This window comes from Hippopotamus amphibius, chromosome 16, assembly GCF_030028045.1.
Source record: "Hippopotamus amphibius kiboko isolate mHipAmp2 chromosome 16, mHipAmp2.hap2, whole genome shotgun sequence".
Taxonomy (NCBI): domain Eukaryota; kingdom Metazoa; phylum Chordata; class Mammalia; order Artiodactyla; family Hippopotamidae; genus Hippopotamus; species Hippopotamus amphibius.
Genome location: NC_080201.1, coordinates 63,369,384 through 63,387,748, shown reverse-complemented (window position 1 = coordinate 63,387,748; position 18,365 = coordinate 63,369,384).

Here is an 18,365-nt window from a genome sequence, read left to right as displayed (position 1 = left end):
AGCTTTCTTTTGCTTTCCATTTGCATGGAATATTTTTTTCCATCCCCTCACTTTCAGTCTGTATGTGTTCCTAGGTCTGAAGTGAGTCTCTTGTAGACAGCATATACACGGGTCTTGTTTTTGTATCCATTCAGCCAGTCTGTGTCTTTTGGTTGGGGCATTTAGTCCATTTACATTCAAGGTAATTATCAATACGTATGTTCCTATTACCATTTTCTTTATTGTTTTGTTGTTGTTTTTGTAGGTCCTTTTCTTCTCTTATGTTTCCCGCTTAGAGAAGTTCCTTTAGCATTTGTTGTAGGACTGGTTTGGTGGTGCTGAATTCTCTTAGCTGTTGCTTGTCTGTAAAGCTTTTGATTTCTCCATCGAATTTGAATGAGATCCTTGCTGGGTAGAGTATTCTTGGTTGTAGGTTCTTCCCTTTCATCACTTGAAATATATCGTGCCACTCCCTTCTGGCTTGCAGAGTTTCTGCTGAGAAATCAGCTGTTAATCTGATGGGAGTTCTCTTGTATGTTATTTGTCATCTTTCCCTTGTTGCTTTTAATAACTTTTCTCTGTCTTTAATTTTGGTCAGTTTGACTACTATATGTCTTGGCATGTTTCTCCTTGGCTTTATACTGCCTGGGACTCTCTGCGCTTCCTGGACTTGGGTAGCTATTTCCTTTCCCATGTTAGGGAAGTTTTCAACTATAATCTCTTCCAATATTTTCTCGGGTCTTTTCTCTCTCTTGTCTCCTTCTGGGACCCCTATAATGCAAATGTTGGTGCATTTAACGTTGTCCCAGAGGTCTCTTAGGCTGTCTTCAGTTCTTTTCATTCTTTTTTCTTTATTCTTTTCTGCAATAGTGATTATCACCATTCTTTCTTCCAGGTCACTTATTCGCCCTTCTGCCTCAGTTAATCTGCTATTGGTTCCTTCTAGTGTATTTTTCATTTCAGTTATTGTGTTGCTTATCTCTGTTTGTTTTCTCTTTAATTCTTCTAGGGCTTTGGTAAACTTTTCTTGCAACTTTTTGACCTTTGCATCCAGTCTTTTTTCAAAGTCCTGGATCATCTTCACCATCATTATTCTGAATTCTTTTTCTGGAAGGGTGCCTATCCCCTCTTCATTTAGTTGTTTTTCTGGGGTTTTATCTTGTTCCTTCATCTGGTACAAAGTCTTTTGCCTTTTCATTTTCTCTATCTGTGGTTTTCAGTTCTACAAGATGAAATACTGCATACAGCTTGATACTGCTGTCTGCCCTCTTGTGAAGGAAGCTATCTGGGAGGCTCAGAAGTGCCTCCTGATGGGAGGGACTGATGGTGGGTTGGGCTGGGTGGGCGGAGCTCAGTAAAACTTTAATCCGATTTGGTTGGTGGAGCTCAGTGACACTTTAATCTGGTTGTCTGCCAATGGGTGGGGCTGTGTTCCCACCTTGTTGGTTGTTTGGCCTGAGGCTACCCAGCACTGGAGCTTACAGGCTCTTTGGCAGGGCTAATGGCAGACTCTGGGAGGGCTCATGCCAATGAGCACTTCCCAGAACCCCTGCTGCCAGTGCCCCTGTCTCCTCGGTGAGCCACAGCTGCCCCCCACCTCTGCAGGCAACCGTCCAACACCAGCACGTAGGTCTGGTTCAGTCTCCTATGGGATCGCTGCTCCTTCCCCCTGGGTCCTGGTGAGCACACTTTTTTGTGTGCCCTCCAAGAGTGGAGTCTCCATTTCCCCTAGTCCTGTGGAGGTCCTGCAATCAAATCCCGCTGGCTTTCAGAGTCTGATTCTCTGGGGATTCCTCCTCCCGTTGCTGGACCCCCAGGTTAGGAAGCCTGACATGGGGCTCAGAACCCTCAGGACTTCTGTGGTATAAGTGTTCTCCAGCTTGTGAGTCACCCACCCAGCATTTATGGGATTGGATTTTAATGCGATTGCGCCCCTCCTGCCGTCTCATTGTGGCTTCTCCTTTTTCTCTGGATGTGTGGTGGCTTTTTTTTTTTTTTTTGTGAGTTCCAGTGTCTTGCTGTTGATAATTGTTCAGCATTTAGTTGTAATTCCGGTGCTCTTGCAAGAGGGAGTGAGTGCACGTCCTCCTACTCTGCCACCTTGATTCCTCCCTTTCTATAGTTCTTAAGTGGTAAATATGAATTCAAGAGTTAATTACCACAAAAAAAAAGAGTTAAGTACCTTCAGTTTTACTGTGCATGAGTTACTTAAGAATACCTAATAAGGGTCTTTTCATGTAGGTTGGAGAGAATGTTCTTTATGTGATTTCTTTTTAGTGTGTATAATCCCCTAGTTGCAGGTCTTGGGGCACCTAATTTTCATCCAAAGATAGATTACTGTGATCAGCTTCAGAAACAAGCTTAGAATATCTTTTTAAAAATTCAGTTAAACTTTATAATAATGTAACATAGCGACAGGGAGCTGTCGTGGATGTAGGTTACAAATATAAAACCTCGCTATCCACAAAGATATATCATTGAAACACAATTTTTCTCTCTACATTATCCTAATTTCTACCCAATCTAGCCAAATTAAGATGAATTTATTTGTAGAATAACCATTGTTTCAATAAACTTGGCCTGGTTATTTGCATAAATGTAATTGATCATATAGGTTCTTTAAAGTTAGCTGTGCTGGAACTTTTCATAAGGTATCTCAGATTGAAAATTTTAAAGTCCTCTCAAGGCCAGAAAAGTCACACCAAGGACTTGCCATCTATTTTTGCCTGCAATATCTAAAGATCTGAATGAATTCCTCTCTTCTAGAGGCCCCTGAAATACCTTGAGATTCCTGCACCTACCAAGATATGGCCTTATTCACTTTAAAAAGCTGCAGGGACCCTTATAAATAAGGTACCAGGTTGTTTTTCCAAGGGAACTTATGGTTCCAAAAAAAATCTACTTTAGTTCCTTAAAGCTGTCTGATCATATTTGATTTTATGTATTTTCCAAATATGACATTTCAGTCACAGCTATGGTAATATGACCAATATTTCCAACTGTGTCCTGTGTAAAGAGAAGAGATTCTTATTGGACTTGTGCAAGTAACGATATTGCCATTAAAGTAAGAATGCTCACTCACAATAGCAACAAGAAACAAAGCCCCATATCTTCATTTCTAATGTTTCTGTCATTTCTCTTAGTGAAACAATTGTTTGGCGGTTTAGTTCTAAGCCAGGTAGGTGGAGACAGATCACAGAGAGAGGTCAACGAGCAACTAAGTCTCCATGGAGCTTGATCTTAACCCCACTTGCCATCTCAGCTCATATCAGGGTCTGCATGGTGTTATCTTGAGCTCCGTTTGGTTTAGCCAAGCCACATTGTGCCATCAAATCCTTTGCTTAAGCAAGACATCTGGTGGGTCAGGCTAGGCTGGGTTATGCTTCTGTGGAAACAAGCAAACAAACAACCCCCTCCTTGATCTTGATGGATTAACACAACACATGCAAAGCCCTCTCTTGCGCAGCTGGCCTCTCTGCAGCCATCCAGTGGTCTAGAGTGACACTATCCAGTAGAATTTTCTGTGATGATGGACTTTTTACATATCTGCTCGGTCCAGCACCACGGCCACTGGCCACAGGTTGCTACTAAGCGCTGGAAATGTGGTGGGTCTGGCTGAGGAACTGAATGTTTTATTTTACTTTATTTAAACGTACAGCCATTCCCATCACACGTGGCTGGGTAACTAACTATCTCATTGGACAGTGCGGATGGAGAAGGACGGAGCTCACGCTCTCGGGTCTCTGCCTCTGGCCCCGCAGCACCCCCTGGCCCCGCAGCACCCCCAGTGCCCAGGGCAGGGAAAGGGCGTAAAGAAGCAGACCCTGGCTCTTTAAGACGCCAGCCAGGAAGGGACGCCCATCGCCGCTGGTGGAAGCCCGTTGGCCAGAACAGACACACCACCTCGCCCACCTGTGGATCCTATTTTGGCTTACCTAAGACCAGTCATGCCCTGCAGGAAAGGAGAGTCCAGCAGGAGCATCGCTGGAAGCCTGAGCGTGAGGCGCGGTGAACTCGTTGTTGCAGCGACGCCCTCTGGCCACGCTTAGAACTGCGTCTTCCCTGTCCCCTCGGGTCACCAGGAGTCACTGAGAGCTCCCAGTGCGCACCCGTGGCATCACTCCCCGTCGCTGCGAGTTAGGGTCGTCAGGTCAGTCACCACCCTGGGCCCAGTGACAGGACACTTGTCAAAGAAGTGACGGATTCTTTCTCTCTCTGGACCCCTTCCATTAGACTGTCATCTGTCCTGGCTCGGCTGCTTGCTGGCTGTGGGACCTCAGACAGGTAACCTCACCACCCCCCCCCCCCCGCGGCCCCGGGTGAAGATCTGGTGGACAGAGGAAGTGAGGGAAATGGGGGGGGGGTGGTCAAGGGCAGTCCACGTCAGGTGCAGAGTGAGTGATTTTTGCCCTTAGTGCGTCTGTGGCATCCAGACGCTTTCCCTTCTTGACTCAGCGAACTGCTTTATTTTATTTTGTTTTGTTTTATTGAAGTATAGTTGGCTTACAGTGTTGTGTGAATTTCTGCTGTACAGCAAAGTGATTCAGTTATACCTACATGCATTCTTTTTCATATTGTTTTCCATTATGGTTCATCACAGGGTGTTGACTATAGTTCCCTGTGCTCTACAGTGGGACCTTGTTGTTTATCCATCGTGTATATAATAGTTAGCATCTGCTAACCCCAACCACCCAATCCTTCCCTCACCCCCTCCCTTGGCAACCGTAAGTCTGCAGAGAACTGCTTGTTTATGGCTCTCTGCATTTTCTCACTTCTCTCCACCAGGGAAAAGACTGAGTCCTCCTCTCCTCTCGGCCCAATCCCTCAATGACTCCACTTTGCAGTACCTCATGACAGGCAGCTCCTCCCACCTTTTTTTTTTTTTTTAATTTCAAGGATATTTATTGTTAAGGAGTCTTGTGGTTGGTAGTCAGCTCAACAGTGTAATCAAGGTCTCAGAATTTTTCCGTCTTTTCATTCTCTCCTTTCTTTAACTCGTTGGATTTTCATCTGCTTGGTTTTTGCCTCATGGTGGCAAGATGACCATTGCAGTTCCAAGCATCACATCTGTGTTCAAAGCAAGAAAAAGGGGAAAGGCACCCTGTCAGCATACTCGCCTTTTTGTCTGTCCTCCTGCCATTTTTTAAAATCAAGGAAAATACACATAACATAAAATTTACCATTTGAGCCATCTTAAAGTGTACGATTGATTCAGTGATATTTTGTACATTCCCAGTGTTCTGCAACTATAACCACTGTCTAGTTCTAGAACATTTCATCATTTTGCAAAGAAATTCTGTCACTCCCCATTGCACCCCCCACACCCCAGCCCCTGGTAACCGTGAATCCACGTTACGTCTCTATAGATTTGCCTATTCTGGGTATTTCATGGAAATGGAATCATACAATACGTGGTCTCTTGTGTCTGGCTTCTTTCACTTGGTATAATGTTTTCATGGCTTATCCACGTTGTAGCATTTGTCAGTGCTTCATTCCTTTTTATGGTGGAATAATATCCCATTGTAGTATGTACCACATTTTGTTTATTCATTCATCAGTTGATGGGCACCTGAGATGTTTCCATCTTTTGGCTATTATGACTAAGGCTGCTGTGAACATTCGTGTACAAGTTTTTGTTTGAACATCTGTTTTCCATTCTTTTGGATTAATTTTTGTTTTTATATGACTACAAGACCATCATCGTATCTAACAAAGTTAGCAGTAATTCCTGAATATCACAGAATCCCTGCTCCATTTTTTAATTTCCCCGATTATCACAAAGATGCCTTTTTACAATTGGTGTGTTTTAGTGCAATCCCAAACAAGAATGACCCATATTTCTTGAGTGTCTTTTCACTCCAAACCTGTCCTCTGTTTCCTATTTATTTTATTCTATTATTTAACAATACCTGTCTTAGAAGGTTGTTACCCTCCCTCGGTTCTAAAGCTCTCCATCAGCCCTCCCCCTAAATGCGATGGATCCTGACCTTGGCTACTCATGGAAATCACGTGGGGAAAGATCACAACACCCTCAGTGCTCAGGCCACACCCAGACTAATTAATTCAGAACCATCAGGTATGGAGTCAGCATCCTGATTGTCTACTTTAAACAGACTTAACTTTTTAAAGAGCAGTTTTAGGTTCACAGCAAAATTGAGTGGAGAGTCCAGAGAGTTCCCTCCTACCCCCACACATGCACAGCCTCCCCCACTCTCAACACCCCCACCAGAATGATGCATGTGTCACAGTCGATTAAGTTACACCGACACCTCATTATCACCCAAAGCCCATGCTTTACATTAGGGTTCCCTCCTGGTGCTGACATGCTGTGGGTTTCCACACACAGATAATGATGTGTATTCACCATTATAGTGCCATGCTGAATAGTTCCTCTGCCCTAAAAATCCTCTGTGCTCTTCCTATTCTTTCCTCCCTCCCCTCTAACCCTTGGCATCCACGGGTCTTTTTACTGTTTGTATAGTTTTGCCATTTCCAGAATGTCATGTAGTTAGAATCATACAGTATGTAGTCTCTTCAGATTGGCTTCTCACTTGGTAATATTCATTTAAGTTTCCTCCATGTCTTTTCATGGCTTGATAGCTCAGTTCTGTAGAGTGCTGAATAAAAGTCCATTGTCTGGGTGCACTGCAGTTTATTTATCTATTCACCTGCTGAAGGACATCTTGGTTGCCTCCAAGTTTTGGCAGTTATGAATAAAGCAGGTATAAATATCTGTGAGCATCTCTATTTTTTAAGCCCCCCTCTCCCTTATTCCAGTGTGTATCCAGTGCTGAGAACCATAGACCTGATGGTTTTGGTATCCACCAATGATGACCATCTACGTTAACTGTCTAGTATGGTAGCCACTAGCTACATCTGCCTATTTCAATTAATTAAAATGATATAAAATTTAAAATTCTGTTCCTCAATCACAATGGTCACACTTCAGGTACCCAATAGCCACTTGTGGCCAGGAGCTACTGGATTCGACAACGAAGAAATAGACTATTTCCATCATTCTAGAAAGTTCTATCGGGCAGCACTGGTTTAGACCCCTTATTTCACAAGAGATGCAGAAAGAGATTTCCTAATTCCATCATTTCTTCTTTATTTATTGGTTATAATCTTCTACAGGGAAGAAACTTCTCCCTTTAGCTATTTGTTTACACTGAATTACAATTTCCACAGGAAAGGCAGGAGAAGTATGCAATTCTTCTTAATTTAGCAGTGTTTAGAATGTTAAATCAGAGACTCAACAACTTTCTGGTTTTTTTTTTTTTTTTTTTTTTTTTTTTTGAGAGCCATATAAACCCATAGGTTTTTACATGCTGATATTTGATGTCTTTCAATCCGCTGCTGACCTTCTTCTTTTGAACCTCAAACAGTTCCACCTTTGGTTTCTTCAAGTTGGCCCCCAAGTCTCTGGACAGAACCCCAGTCATCTCTGAAAGCTTTGTAGTTTTGGTCTGATAAGATGTTCCAGCCTTGCATTGATTTTTTCTGCCTCAGACTTGGAGCCAGCCTTTATGCCAAAATACTTGGGTTACTCCCAAGGGAAATGATAGTTAGAGACAATGATCTTTGCTCCTAGAAATCTAGATGAGACATAACAAAATCTCTAGGCTCTCAGGGGTCAAGATGCGCAATGCAGCCCTCCCGCCCATGAGTGGCGGAGACTTATTCTAACTGGTTAGTGCTTCTGCCTCCTGGTCTCCCTTCTCTGCTCCTGTTTCCTCAGTGTGCTTCTGTTTTTATCCCTAACAGAGCCTGTTAGATAAGCAGGAGGAGCTTCTGCTATATCCAGGTAGCCCCCAGGGCTGTCCATCCTGTTATGTCTGTCCACCCTCCCACCTCTGTAACCTGTCGCATGTCTACCTTCCCTCCCTCCAATCTGACGTATTTCTCTCTCTGCTCAACTGAGGCTGGCCTGGCCTAAGAGGATTGGAGCATTTGCTAATCGGGACCAGGACAGGGTCAGAGAACCAGCTGTGGGGAGACCCTGGGGCCAGGATGGCTGCAAAAAACAGCGAAGAAACTGAAGGCAAAGGAGCATGTAATTGGTGCAAAGATACAGGACCACAGACCCAGAATATGGACTTTGTAGAACTGATCCATATGTGAATAGACCTTTGGTTTATGACAAGTTAACCAGCCTCTCCATAAACTGTCAATTGTAAATCCATGAGGATAAACAAAAAAGGAATCCCTACCACACACCATACATACACAATCCATTCTTGATGTCTTAAGACCTAAATATGGGAGATAAAACTGGAAAGATTTTAGAGAAGAAAACCGTATCTTTATGACCATGCGATAAAGAAAGATTTCTTAAACAAGATAGAGAAAAGAAAAAGCATTAACTTTAGAAGGGAAGAGTTAAAACAACCCCCCAAACCTTGAGCTGTATTGAAAGTAGTAGACTGAGGACCCCAAACTGATGCTGTCTGCTAACTGTTTTCAGTTTGTAACAAGGCAAGTAGACACTGTCAGCTTTTATACACTTTTTTTTTTGGTACCACACGTCTTGCATGATCTTAGTTTTCCAACCAGGGACTGAACCTGGGCCATGGCAGTGAAAGTGCTGAGTCCTAACCACTGGGGTGCCAGGGAACTCCCAACTTTTATAAACTTGTCAACTTGTAAATGGGGCTTATCTTGTGAAAGTTATTTTAAATTTTTATTAATAATTTATCTTGTTTTACACCATATAGTATGCCACTGATGGAAATGAAAAAAAGAGAAGCACTGGTTCATCACAACAGATGATGAGAGGCACTGAAATAGACATTAAAATCAAGAAATTCTACTCATTAAAAAATACAAGTGGGGCTTCCTAGGTGGCGCAGTGGTTGAGAATCCACCTGCCAGTGCAGGGGACACGGGTTCGATCCCTGCTCCAGAAAGATCCCACATGCTGCAGAGCAACGAAGTGCGCCACAACTATTGAGCCTGCGCTTTAGAGCCCGTGAGCCACAACTGTTGAGCCCATGTGCTGCAACTACTGAAGCCCACGCACCTAGAGCCCGTGCTCTGCAACAAAAGAAGCCACGGCAATGAGGAACCTGTGCACCACAATGAAGAGTAGCCCCCACTCACCACAGCTAAAAAGAAAGCCCGCCCACAGCTAAAAAGAAAGCCCGCACACAGCAAAAAAGACCCAACATAGCCAAATAAATAAATAAAAAATACAAGTGGGAAAAAAATGCTTGCAACACTTTAATTACCAAAAGTGATATAAACATAAATTCAAACAAATTAAGAAAAGTGGGTCAAAAAAGGGCAGTTTCCAAGTATTTCTAACAGAAGGGCTCAGCTTCTCTATCATTGGAGAAATCAATTTGAAAATCACAAAGAAGCCACAAGACAGCAGATCTACAAACACTGAAAAGTCTCAAATCCTAAATGAGAGCGCAAGGATCAGCAGGAGCGCTGGGCGAACGAGGCTGGTCAAGGTCCCACAGGAGGCTCTAGGGCCGCAGCCAGCAAAGCAGAACGCACAGGGTGAGCAGCAGTCCCACTGCTGGCTTAGGAACCCACACAGAACCGCCCGCGTGCGCCCTAAAGAACGTGGAGGGGACACTCAGCAGCGTGACCCCTGAAGGCCACTCTTTGAACACAAAAATGCCCCCCCCCCCCGCAGGCTGGATACACGGAGGTGTGTGTGCGCAGCCGACAGTAACCAGCCGTGAGTGATCAAGCGGCCCGTTTCCGCACGCAAGTGACGCCACGCGCAGGCCGGGTCTGGGAGACTTTGCTGGAACGGGTGACCCTATAAATTCACAAACTGCTGGGAGCCCGAATCGTCCTCATCCGCAGAGTCAGCTCCCTTTCGGTACTCAGAGAATAAGGGGGAGGGAGGTTCATGGGAGAGATCTTGAAGCGGGAAGAGATCTGTGAAATCAAAGATGACAACAGGGTCTAGCCAGAAGTCCAAGGCGGCGCAGCGGTCCTGAGGCCAGACTGGGGCCAGAGCTGGAGCAGCCGGGAAGTCCTCCCGGGCGCCCTGTGCCGGGGCCCACCTGGCCTGGCCGTGGCTGGAGACGCTGGGTGCCCGTGCGGGGAGCATCCCGGCCAGGCTGGGCGGAGAGGAGTTGCAGGAACCTGGGTCCTCTGGGAGCACGGGGCCTGAAACCGCAGCCGCAGGGGAAGAGGCAGGCACAGGGTCGGGATCGCCGGGGACTCCGTGGTCCGTGGAAGCATCATTGTGGGGACCCTGGCCTCGCCCCTGGGACAGTCGCTTCAGCCGAGAGCTTTTGGCCCGGCGGTTCTTGAACCACACCTGGGGAGACAGAGGGGACAGGGAGGAGGTGTAAAAGGAGGGGTCGTGTGCATTCACAGCTGCCGGGAGGTGAGCGGGAGGCGAGCGGGAGGCTGTGCGGGTGAGAAGGCCGGGCTCACGCGTTTCCCTCCGCCCCCAGACCCAATTAGAGGCTCCTGGAGTTCAGGAGGCCTCCGAGGAGAAGCGAAGGGCGCAGGAGTGGCAGGGCTTGGTCACCCAGGAGTTCAAGACCAGGAAGGGGGTCTGCCAGCGAGGGTACCGTGGGTTTACAGAGGCCCTGAGGTCCTGGCACAGGGAGAACCCTTGCTTCCTGTGTGACCCAGGGCAGCGATAGGCCCTCTGACCTCGGGGCGGAAAGGTGGTCCCCAGACCGGGTGCGTGGTCAGTGCCGGAGGTGGGAGCCCATCTTGGGATGACTGTGGGGGAGGTGCGGGGTCTGACCTGAACTTTGTGCTCCTGCAGGTTGAGGCTGGCCGCCAGGTCCTCGCGGTCCCTGTAGCCCGGGTACGCATCCTTTTTGAAGTGCTCCTCGAGCGCCGACAACTGTTCTTTGGTGAACAGCGTGCGCTCCCGGCGCCGCCTGTTTGGGGGTCCTGAGCACCGTGGGGGTCCTGGCCAAGGGGGAAACAGGGTCAGGCCAGCCCCGCCCACCGACAGTTCCCATCCGGCCTGGCACCCTCCCTGTGCTGGGCCGGGCCCTTGTGAGCAGATGGGGACTCAGGCCTGAGGGCAGGAGGCAGCGCAAGGATGAGCACGCGGCATCGGGACCAGACACCCCTGGTCCCACCTTCCGGCCCCAGCCCCTGCACCTCTCTGGGCCTCAGTGTCCACATCCCTGAGGTGGGCCTGATCACAGCTTCTGAAGTGCTCCAGGGCCCCCAGCCTGGGAAGGCAGGCGGGGCAGGCGCCTCAGAGCTCCCTCTCTCCCATCCAAGGGCTGACGTCACCCTGACGTTTGCGGGGTCACTGTGCGCTGGCTTTCTGCTCATCTCACACCCCAATAATGTAATTCCATTCCCCATCTCCACTGAGTTCTCCCACAGCACAGTGCAGGAGGCCCTCTCACACAGCTGGGCTCTTCTCCGGATACCCAGGGGGCCGCCCAGCCTCGCCATAAGATCCCACCTACACAGCCCCTCCTGCTGGCCCAGGCCCCTTGCGGCCGCCCAAACTCACCCATGGGAGCCTCGGGTTCTAGCTTCCTCGGGTTCTTGCTTCCTCGCTGCTGCTCTGCTCTCTGCGTTTGAGGCTCTGCCTGAGAATCTGAGGCCTGGGGCTTACACCCCAGCTTTATGCTGTGCCCACCTAGGCACACCCTAAGGGACCCACCCTCTCTTGCCCCACCCTCAGCCCCACCCCCTTGCAGGAGACGCAATGATTGATTAATCCTTTTATTATTGAGCAGCTACTGCTTGCTGGGTCCTGTCCTGGGGGCCGCCAGGAAGCCTCCGTGGTATGACAGCCTGGGTCCTGCCCTTTTCCCTCGTGAGTGAATGAACTGGGGCTGGTTTCCGTGAGACTCAGGAGCTTGGGTCCCAGGAGTCCAGCCTCCTCCCCGCCCCTCCCCCAGCTGCACAGGCCTGGGTCTAAACTTCAGACTGAACTCCTAGCTTGTGCCAGGGTCTGTTTTGGGGACTCAGGTCAGGGGGGAACTCAGCTTATGACGCTCATCCCCAGGGATGAAATTAAATAGGTGATCAAATACAACATGAAACACAGCAAGGAGATCTTGTTATTCGATTTATGTCACCCTCTGAACTGCCACTCACCGTGGCATTCTACCATAAGTGGACATTTACTCCGATTCCCTTCGGGCAACATTCTGCCATAACTGGACATCTTTTCTGCTTCTCGGGCAGCTGGGAACACACGGGTCACCAGGACAGTCGATGGCGCTGCTGTCAACGGGGGAGAATCTAGTAATTTCTTTGGTGTATAAGATGTGACTAGAGGCCACCTTCTGACTACTTTTTTAAAAGGAAATTATATGTAATTTTGTTGATTAGATTGGCAAAGATTAAGAAGAGGGTCCATGCCTGGGATTGGTAGGTGAGGGTGTGGGGAATCTGGCTTTCTCCTTTGGAGGTGTAGATTGGTGTTTGAGTCAGACTTGCTGATATCTGCCAATATCCTCAGCCAGAGGTTATCAGGAAGATGCTGAGGGTGCATCTGTTCTGTCCAGACTCCTGAGTGAGTGATCCCATTCTCTTGAGGTCGGACCCTCATGGGGTCAGGAGTCAGGGGAGAGCATGGTTGACAAGGCTCACAGTCCAGGGTGCTGGAAATAAGTGGGAGCTCAAATTCAAATTTAAATAAAACATAAAGATGTGTTTATTATAAGTCTAGCTCATTGTTTTGGACGGTTGCATAGTGCTGGATGTGGAAAGTCCCACAATCCATCAACTCTTCCTTGTCTAACATGTCTCAAGCCTCATATATTTTATAGATATATTTTATTATTGTTGTTTTTGGCTGTTTTAGGTCTTCGTTGCTGCACGTGGCTTTCTCTAGTTGCAGTGAGGAGGGGCTACTCTTTGTCGCGGCACACAGGCTTCTCAGTACGGTGGCTTCTCTTGTTGTGGAGCACGGGCTCTAGGTGCACAGGCTTTAGTAGTTGCGGCATGTGGGCTCAGCAGTTGTGGCACACGGGCTTAGTTGCTCCGCAGCATGTGAGATCTTCCCGGACCAGGGCTCGAACCCGTGTCCCCTACATCGGCAGGTGAATTCTTAACCACTGTGCCACCAGGGAAGTTCCCCCTCAAGCCTCATAAATCTGCTGGGAATGCAGTGGTGAGCAGGAAAGTGATGTCGTTGCCCTCAAAGGTTTTGCAGTGCAGCCATTTATTTGCCCAAGAAGAGTGTAAATAGATGGAGAAACTCACTGATACTGTTTTATAAAAATATATACAGGAAGTCCCCTACACACAAACAAGTTCCACTCCAAGAGCACATTCCTAAGTGCAGTTTGTTTCTAAGTCCAGCAAAGTTAGCCTGGGTGCCCAGCTAACACAATTGGCTATATAGTACTGTACTGTACTAGGTTTATAATAATCTTCACACAAATAATACGTAAAAAACAAACAAAGAGGAAAACATTTTAAATCTTACAGTACAGTACCTTAAAAAGTACAGCAGTGCAGGACCACAGCGGGCATGCAGGGGCTGGCATCAAGTGACTAGGCGAGAAGAGTTCCTGACTGGGGGGGAGGGGGGTGGGGGGGGTGGAGCTGAAGGATGGTCAGCAATGGGAGACGGCGCGCAGGCTGCAATTCCACTCACGCCTGACGTGGACGGCACAGGTTCTGGTGCCTTGGTGGAACCAGATGCCCGTGGGCATCTTTGAAAGTCCGCGACTTGGAGGTTCCTATGTAGGGGACTTACTGTCATTTAAACGTGAAGAGTTGATGGCAGCACTGCTCACAGGAGCCAGAAGGTGGAAACTAAGTGAAAATGTCCATCCATTGATGGAGGGATAAACAAAATGTCATATATTCATACAATGGAGTATTTTTTAACCGTAAGGAGGAATGAAATACTGACACAGGCTACAACATGGGTGAGCCTTGAAAATATTACACTGCATGAAAGAAGCCAGACACGAGAGGCCACGTACTGTATGATTCCATTTGTAGGAGATGTCCAGAGTAGACAAACCCAGAGAGACGGAAGGTAGGTTAGCAGCTTCCAGGAAGGTGGGGGGGGGGGGGGGGCGTGGGGAGCAGAAATTGGGACTAACCGGTGATAGGCATGGGGTTTCTATGTGGGGTGAAGAAAAAGTTCTAAAATGGGTTGAGATGACGGATGCATAAGTGTGAGTAAAGTGAAAAACACAGAATTGTGTACTTTAAAGGGGTGAATTTCATGTTATGTGAATACATATCAATAAAAAATATATAAATTAATGTAATACTAATTTTATTGCCCACTGGGTTGATCAAGATGGCTTGGACACAAGATGGGGAATGTAGCTTTCTCTCACTGCCAATGGAATGTAAGTTGGTAAAAGATTTCTGGAGATTTTGGAGACAGAATTGGTGACATCTGATAAAAGAACAAATAAATATAGTACCCTTTGACCCAGTGATTTTTATCATAAAGGATTTCTCCTGGGAGAATTCTTGACCACTGTGAACAAGCGTGAATGGATTTACTTGAACTACCAATCAGCGGATTAATTCCTGTCCAGGAATAAGAGAATGACTGAATAATTCTTGGCAGCTTCAGACTGTGGAATGCTAATTAACAATTAAAAGGAAGGAGGAGTAGAATTTTTAGTAATAGTCGATGATTTTCAGTGTACTTTTTGCTTTGTTTGCCTGGTGTGTCTTCTTTCTGCTGACATGGTTGTGTCTGGGACAGATCTTGTTAAGCTTTTTTTTTTTCTTCCTTCTACCGAATCTCCTAGGGTAGAATGAGAAAAACTCACAGTTAATAACTAATGATGTGCAGTTTTTGACATGGAGTAATGTCTCAGGCACATTGTTCCTTTCTGAGCATGTGTACATTCAACATGCTGCCATGAAGATTGGGGTGCAGGTGTCTTTTTGAATAAGTTTTCTCCGGACATATACCCTGGTGTGGGATTGCAGGATCATATGGTAACTCTATTTTTACTTTTTAAAAGAACCTCCATACCGTTCTCCATAGGGGCTGCACCAATTGATGTTCCCACCACCCGTGTAGGAGGGTTGCCTTTTCTCCACACCCTCTCCAGCATGTATTAATTATAGACTCTCTGATGATGGCCATTCTGACTGCTTTGAGATGGAACCTCACTGTGGTTTTGATTTGCATTTCTCTAATAATTAGTGATGTTGAGCATCTTTTCGTTTGCCTCTTGGCCATCTGCATGTCTTTTTTATAGAAATATCTGTTTAGCTTTTCTGTCCATTTTTTTTACCTGGTAAGTTTTTGTGTTTTTTGTTTTTGTTTCTGTTTGTTTGGGTTTGTCGTAAGTAGCTTTTATTATGTTGAGATACGTCCCCTCTGAACTCACTTTGGTGAGAGTTTTTATCATGAATGGGTGTTGAATTTTATCAAATTCTTTTCCTCATCGATGGAAATGATCACGTGGTTCTGTCTTTCCTCTGTTGTTGTGTTGTATCACACTGATTGATTTGTGCATATTGAACCATCCTTGTGGCCCTGGCATGAATCCAGCTTGATCGCAGTGTCTGATTCTTTGCTTGCTGGATTCAGTTTGCTAATATTTGGTGAGCATTTTTGCGTCTATATTCATCAAGAATATTGGCCTGTAATGCTCTTGTTTGGTAGTGTCTTTGTCAGGTTTTGGTATGGGGTGATGCTGGCTGCATAGAATGACTTTGGGACTGTTTCTGCCTCTTCAGTCTTCGGAAGTGTTTGAGAAGGATCAGTAGAAGTTCTTGTTTGTATGCTTGACGAAATTTTCCCAGGAAGTCATCTGGTCCTGGACATTTGTTTGCAGGAAGTGACTTTTTTTAAATATAAATTCTTTTTCACTTGTTGATCCGTCTGTTCAAAGTTATGTATTTCTTCTTGATTCCGTGTTGGTGGGCTGTGTGTTTCTAAAATGTGTCCATTTCTTCTAGGTTGTCCAATGTGTTGGCATAGAATTGTTAGTAGTATTCTCTTAGTGTTTATGGTTTTTTGTATTTCTGTAGTATCAGTTGTTATTTTTCCTCCTTCATATTCTTATTTTGTTTAGTTGGGTCGCACACTGTCTGCTTTTGAATTTGATGTAATGAAATACACTCATCGTTTCTCCTCACTTATTCCTGATCATGCTTCAAAATTGATCCACATTATTGTAGCAGTTTAATTTTGCATATTTTTCTCTCATATAAAATCCAGTCGCAAATGTGCGTGTCTGTGTGTGTGTGTGTGTGTGTGCACCCAACCGGTCTGTTTTGGTGAGATGTGTTTGTATGATTTTGTGTAAGGTGAGCGACCCTCTGTCAAAGTTCTCGTGAATGTATATTCATGGTTATGTGCGTGTTTCCATCTGGGTTATATGCGTGTGGGTGAGAAGTGTGTGTCTCTTCCTTTTAATGGATAATTCTTATTTACTCCCCATATTGACTGAGGCAATAAGTACACCTACCAATGATGTATTGGGATTCAATACAAACACTGAGAATACTCAGTGTTTCTCCCACAACTGATATTTCATTGTTTTCTCTCTGCCTCTCATGTGGATGGACTAGGACTTTGGCATCATACTTTTATGCAGGGCATAAAACTGCAGTGGAAATGATCTAACACGATGTTTACTCTAAAGGACACATCTGTCTGCACTGGGGCCATCAGTGAGGGGTGCCCCAGCTGGACCAGCCTCACTTCTTTGGGAGACAGTTCCCCTCATTCCCTCCCGCTCTGCCTCCAGTGCATTCACATGGTCACCTGAGGTTAGCCACGAAGAGAGTATTTACACTGAAGAAAGAGACAAATGCCACATGTCTGGGCTTTTTACAAAGTGATATATTCCTCAGCCCACTTACCAGCACAGCACCTGGCTGTCACGTCAAATGCCAGGTGTTCCTTCACACTGATGGTGTTTCTGGAGAAACTATGCCAGGTGTCATGTGATGAGGAGAGAAGGGCTTGATGGGTCCAGAGAGGGGTTTAGGGGAGAGTTTTGGATTTACCTGTTCCAGACTGGACCCCGATTTCACCCATTTATTCAGTTTTTAAACCATATTCTGTTTCTGAGGGACGGGCTGGAGGTCAATAGCACACACCAGTGATTGTGGAAATTAAAAGTAAAGCAAAATGTCTTACATGAGAGTGGACCAGAGCATGAAAGTGTGTAAGGTGTGGACACAGACCCGCCATGTGGGATGTGCCTCGTGTCACAGGGCTGAGAGCAGACGGGGCCGTCAGGGAGAGGCCTCCATGGTGGGGAGGGAAAGCCCCACGGTTCCTAGAGGCAGAGCCCTCCCCAGGGACTCCCAGACCTGCTCCTGCACCCACACCCTGTCTCTCCCTCCGTGGTCTCGGCAGACAGTTCACACAACACACGCTGAGGTGCTCTTCCAGAAGCTCCTGGGCCCAGGAGGTCACGGCCAAGGCTCCACCACTCTGGACGGTGCGCGGCTCCCTCGTGTGCTCAGCTCCTGGCTGCACCTGGGGTTCCTCCATGGCCGTGTCGAGCCTGAGAGAGCAGAATCCCGAGGCCCAGCAGGATCGCGGCAGCCACGCCCATCCGGACGAGGTTCTCCACCGTGTGGTCTGGGGGCGGTGAGGCTAGGAGTAGTGCACAAAGGGATCACAGAGGTCAGACAGATGTGAATCACCCCAGAATCCTGGACGTCCCCCCAGGGCACCTGCCTCCCCTTGACAGGACGTGACCCTGAGAGCCCAGCCCCATATCTGAGCATTTCTCCTACTCACCACTCGTGGGATGTGACGTGTTTTGTGATGGGCGGGTGGTGTCAGCTGCTCCTGAGAGTCACACAGTGAGGGTGTGAGTGAGGCGTTGGGGGGACACAGCCCTTCTCCAGGACTCCATGTCCTCCGTGCCCCCACTTCTCATGTTACAGGGTTTGCACGGGTCCTTACTGATCCCCCCCTGGAGCGTGCCAGGCTCCCTCTGGCCTCCTGGAGGATTTCCTCCATTTCCTCTTCTACTAAATTATTCTCCACACAGTTTTGATATATTTAGAGTGAGATACACACAGTCATGCAAATATGTGTTTTCTCAAAGCGATGAAATGTGAACAGGTAATAAAAAATATATTTCTGTTTCTTGGAGTGTGAAATGTGTGGGAGACCAGTAAAAAACTGGGCCATGTACAAGATGAAAAATGTGGACGTATGGACAAATATTTGTGAATGTCCATGGAGTGGAATAAGCTTAATATTCATGAAAAGGACGTATATGTTTAAATATTTATATGGATATAAATTTATATACATTATAAGTATAATATATTACATATATTACATTATATATTATATAGTATGTAAATATATTGGTACCCATATATCCACGAGATAGTAGAGTTACCTGTCTACATGTCTATGTACAAGTATTCACATATAGACCCATGTCTTTGATATATGTGTGTGTATGTATATATATACATACATATATATGTGTGTGTATATAAATCCTCAGAGCAGA